Source organism: Diabrotica undecimpunctata, unplaced genomic scaffold (assembly GCF_040954645.1).
Source record: "Diabrotica undecimpunctata isolate CICGRU unplaced genomic scaffold, icDiaUnde3 ctg00000568.1, whole genome shotgun sequence".
Lineage (NCBI taxonomy): Eukaryota > Metazoa > Arthropoda > Insecta > Coleoptera > Chrysomelidae > Diabrotica > Diabrotica undecimpunctata.
In genome coordinates, this window is record NW_027311885.1 from 6,482,203 (window position 1) to 6,487,500 (window position 5,298).

Consider the following 5,298-nt stretch of genomic DNA (forward strand, 5'->3'; position numbering starts at 1 on the left):
TGTGTGCGTGTGTGTGTGTCCGTTCGGCTTGCAGAGATAAAAACACGGCCGTGGCAAGAACTCCCTGCCTGTCGTAAGAGGAGAATAATGGATAGAAGTCGAGAGGTGCAGAGTGTGTGCGTGTGCGTGTGTGCGTGTGTTCCTGTGTGCGTGTGTTTGTTTGTGCGTGTGTGTGTGTGTCCGTTCGGCTTGCAGAGATAAAAACACGGCCGTGGCAAGAAGTCCCTGCCTGTCGTAAGAGAAGAACAATGGGTAGGAGTCGAGATGTGAAGAGTGTATGTGGGTGTGTGTGTGCGTGTGTGCGTGCGTGTGTGTGTGAGTGTGTGTGTGTGTGTGTCCGTTCGGCTCGCAGAGATAAGAACACGGCCGTGGCAAGAAGTCCCTGAATGTCGTAAGAGGCGACTAATGGGTAGGAGTCGAGAGGTGAAGAGTGTATGTGTGTGTGTCTGTGTGCGTGCGTGTGTGAGTGTGTGTGTGTGTCCAGTCGGCTCGCAGAGATAAAGACACGGCCGTGGCAAGAAGGCCCTGCCCGTCGTAAGAGGCGACTAATGGGTAGGAGTCGAGAGGTGAAGAGTGTATTTGCGCATGTGTGTGTGCGTGTATGCGTGCGTGTGTGTGTGAATGTGTGTGTCCGTTCAGCTTGCAGAGATAAGAATACGACCGAGGCAAGAAGGCCTTGCCTGTCGTAAGTGACGACTAATGGGTAGGAGTCGAGAGGTGAAGAGTGTATGTGTGTGTGTGTGCGTGTGTGCGTGTTTGTGTGTGTGTGAGTGTATGTGTGTGTGCGTGTGTACGTGCGTGTGTGCGTGTGTGTGTGTGAGTGTGTGTGTGTATGTGCGTGTGTCCCTTCGCTCGCAGAGATGAGAAAACAGCCTGTCGTAAGATGCGACTAATGGGTAGGAGTCGAGAGGTGAAGAGTGTATGTTTGTGTGCGTGTGTGCGTGTGTGCGTGTGTGTGTGCGTGTGTGAGTATGTGTGTGTGTGTCCGTTCGGCTCGCAGAGATTAGAATACGGCCGAGGCAATAAGTCCATGCCTGTCGTAAGAGGCGACTAATGGGTATTAGTCGAGAGGTGAAGAGTGTATTTGTGTGTGTGTGTGCGTGTGTGCGTGTATGTGTGAGTGTGTGCATGTGTGTGTGTGAGTGTGTGTGTGTCCGTTCGGCTTGCAGAGATAAGAACACGGCCGTGGCAAGAAGTCCCTGCCTGTCGTAAGAGGCGACTAATGAATAGGAGTCGAGAGGTGAAGAGTGTATGTGTGTGTGTGTGTGCGTGTGTTTGTGCGTGTGTGAGTGTGTGTGTATATGTGTGTGTGTCCGGTTGGCTTGCAGAGATAAGAATACGGCCGAGGCAAGAAGGCCCTGCCTGTCGTAAGAGAAGAATAATGGGTAGGAGTCGAGAGGTAAAGTGTATGTATGTCTGTGCGTGTGTGCATGCGTGTGTGAGTGTGTGTGTGTATGTGTGTGTGTTAGTGTGTGTGTGTCCGGTCGGCTCACAGAGATGAGAGCACGGCCGTGGCAAGAAGGCCCTGCCTGTCGTAAGAGGCGATTAATGGGTAGGAGTCGAGAGGTGAAGTGTGTATGTGTGTGTGTGTGTGCGTGTGTGCGTGTGTGTGCGTATGTAAGTGTGTGTGTGTGTATGTGTGTGTGTCTGTTTGGCTTGCAGAGATAAGAATACGGCCGAGGCAAGAAGGCCATGCTTGCTGTAAGGAGCGACTAATGGGTAGGAGTCGAGAGATGAAGAGTGTACGTGTGTGTGTGCGTGTGTTCGTTTGTGTGTACGTGTGTATGTGTTTGTGCGTGTGTAAGTGTGTGTGTGTATGGGTGTGTGTGTCCGTTCGACTTGCATAGATAAGAATACGGCCGTGGCAAGAAGGCCATGCTTGCTGTAAGGAGCGACTAATTGGTAGGAGTCGAGAGATAAAGAGTGTATGTGTGTGTGTGTGTTTATTCCTTTGTGTGTGCGTGTGTGTGTGTGTGTATGTATGTGTGTGTCCGTTCGGCTCACAGAGATAAGAACTCGGCCGTGGCAAAAAGTTCCTGCCTGTCGTAAGATGCGACTAATGGGTAGGAGTCGAGAGGTAAAGAGTGTATGTGTGTGTGCGTGTGTGCGTGTGTGTGTGTGTGTGAATGTGTGTGTGTCCGTTCGGCTTGCAGAGATAAGAACACGGCCGTGGCAAGAAGTCCCTGCCTGTCGTAAGAGGCGACTAATGAATAGGAGTCGAGAGGTGAAGAGTGTATGTGTGTGTGTGTGTGTGTGTGTTTGTGTGTCTGTTTGGCTTGCATAGATAAGAACACGACCGAGGCAAGAAGGCTTTGCCTATCGTAAGAGGCGACTAATAGGTAGGAGTCGAGAGGTGAAGAGTGTATGTGTGTGTGTACGTGTGTACGTGTGTGTGTGCGTGTGTGAGTATGTGTGTGTGTCCGTTCGGCTTGCAGAGATAAGAAAACGGCCGAGGCAAGAGGGCCCTGCCTGTCGTAAGAGGCGACTAATAGGTAGGAGTCGAGAGGTGAAGAATATATGTGTGTGTGCGTGTGTGCGTGTTTGTGTGTGTGTGAGTGTATGTGTGTGTGCGTGTGTACGTGCGTGTGTGCGTGTGTGTGTGTGAGTGTGTGTGTGTATGTGTGTGTGTGTCCCTTCGCTCGCAGAGATGAGAAAACAGCGGTGGCAAGAAGACCATGCCTGTCGTAAGAGGCGACTAATGGATAGGAGTCGAGAGGTGCAGAGTGTGTGCGTGTGCGTGTGCGTATGTGTGTGTGTGTGCGTGTGTGTGTCCGTTCGGCTTGCAGAGATAAGAACACGGCCGTGGCAAGAACTCCCTGCCTATCGTAAGAGGAGAATAATGGGTAGAAGTCGAGAGGTGAAGAGTGTATGTGTGTGTGTGCGTTTGTGCGTGCCTGTGTGTGTATGTGTGTGTGTGAGTGTGTGTGTGCGGTCGGCTCGCAGAGATAAGAGCACGGCCGTGGCAAGAAGGCCCTGCCTGTCGTAAGAGGCGACCAATAGGTAGGAGTCGAGAGGTGAAGAGTGTATGTGTATGTGTGTGTGTGCGTTTGTGCGTGTGTTTGTGCATGTGTGAGTGTGTATGTGTGTGCGTGTGTGCGTGCGTATGTGTGTAAGTGTGTGTCTCCGTTCGGCTTGCAGAGATAAGAATACGGCCGGGGCAAGAAGGCCCTGAATGTCGTAAGAGGCGACTAATGGGTAGGAGTCGAGAGGTGAAGAGTGTATGTGTATGTGTGTGTGTGCGTTTGTGCGTGTGTTTGTGCATGTGTGAGTGTGTATGTGTGTGCGTGTGTGCGTGCGTATGTGTGTAAGTGTGTGTCTCCGTTCGGCTTGCAGAGATAAGAATACGGCCGGGGCAAGAAGACCCTGCCTCTCGTAAGAGGCGACTATTGGATAGGAGTTGAGAGGTGGAGAGTGCCACGTCCGTGGCAAGAAGGCCATGCTTGCTGTAAGGAGCGACTAATGGGTAGGAGTCGAGAGATGAAGAGTGTACGTGTGTGTGTGCGTGTGTTCGTTTGTGTGTACGTGTGTATGTGTTTGTGCGTGTGTAAGTGTGTGTGTGTATGGGTGTGTGTGTCCGTTCGGCTTGCAGAGATAAGAATACGGCCGAGTCAAGAAGGCCCTGCCTGTCTTAAGAGGTGACTAATGGATAGGAGTCGAGGAGTGGAGAGTGTGTGCGTGTGCGTGTGCGTGTGTGTGTGTGTCTGCGTCTGAGCGTGTGTGTGTGTGTGAGTGTGTGTGTATGTCCGTTCGGCTGGCAGAGATAAGAACATGGCCATGGCAAGAAGGACCTGCCTGTTGTAAGGGGCGACTAATAGGTAGGAGTCGAGTAGTGAAGAGTATATGTGTGTGTGTGTGTGCGTGTGTGCGTGTGTGTGTGTACGTGTGTAAGTATGTGTGTGTCCGTTCGGCTTGCAGAGATAAGAATACGTCCGTGGCAAGAAGTCCCTGAATGTCGTAAGAGGCGACTAATGGGTAGGAGTCGAGAGGTTAAGAGTGTATGTGTGTGTGTGTGAGTGTGTGTGTGTCCGTTCGGCCCGCAGAGATAAGAATACGTCCGTGGCAAGAAGGCCCTGCCTGTCTTAAGAGGCGACTAATGGGTAGGAGTCGAGAGGTGAAGAGTGTATGTGTGTGTGTGCGTGTGTGCGTGTGTGTGTGCGTGTGTAAGTATGTGTGTGTTTCCGTTCGGCTTGCAGAGATAAGAATACGTCCGTGACAAGAAGGCCATGCCTGCTGTAAGGAGTGACTAATGGGTAGGAGTCGAGAGATGAAGAGTGTACGTGTGTGTGTGCGTGTGTTCGTTTGTGTGTACGTGTGTATGTGTTTGTGCGTGTGTAAGTGTGTGTGTGTATGGGTGTGTGTGTCCGTTCGGCTTGCATAGATGAGAATACGGCCGTGGCAAGAAGGCCATGCATGCTGTAAAGAGCGACTAATTGGTAGGAGTCGAGAGATGAAGAGTGTATGTGTGTGTGTGTGTTCCTTTGTGTGCGCGTGTGTAAGTGTGTGTGTGTGTATGTATGTGTGTGTCCGTTCGGCTCGCAGAAATTAGAATACGGCCGAGGCAAGAAGGCCATGTCTGTCGTAAGAGGCGACTAATGGGTAGAAGTCGAGAGGTGAAGAGTGTATTTGTGTGTGTGTGTGCATGCGTGTGTGTCAATGTGGGTGTCCGGACGGCTCACAGAGATTAGAAGTCGGCCGTGGCAAGAAGTTCCTGCCTGTCGTAAGTCGAGTCGAGAGGTGGAGAGTGTGTGCGTGTGCGTGTGCGTGTGTGTGTATGTGTGTGTCTGCGTGTGAGCGTGCGTGTGTGTGTGAGTGTGTGTGTATGTTCGTTCGGCTCGCAGAGATAAGAACATAGCGGTGGCAAGAAGGACCTGCCTGTTGTAAGGGGCGACTAATAGGTAGGAGTCGAGAGGTGAAGAGTGTATGTGTGTGTGTGCGTGTGTGCCTGTGTGTGTGCGTGTGTAAGTATGTGTGTGTGTCCGTTCGGCTTGCAGAGATAAGAATACGTCCGTGGCAAGAAGTCCCTGAATGTCGTAAGAGGCGACTAATGGGTAGGAGTCGAGAGGTTAAGAGTGTATGTGTGTGTGTGTGTGTAAGTGTGTGTGTGTCCGTTCGGCCCGCAGAGATAAGAATACGTCCGTGGCAAGAAGGCCCTGCCTGTCTTAAGAGGCGACTAATGGATAGGAGTCGAGAGGTGGAGAGTGTATGTGTGTGTGTGTGTGCGTGTGTGCGTGTGTGTGCGTGTGTGAGTGTGTGTGTATGTGTGTGTGTCCGTTTGGCTTGCAGAGATAAGAATACGGC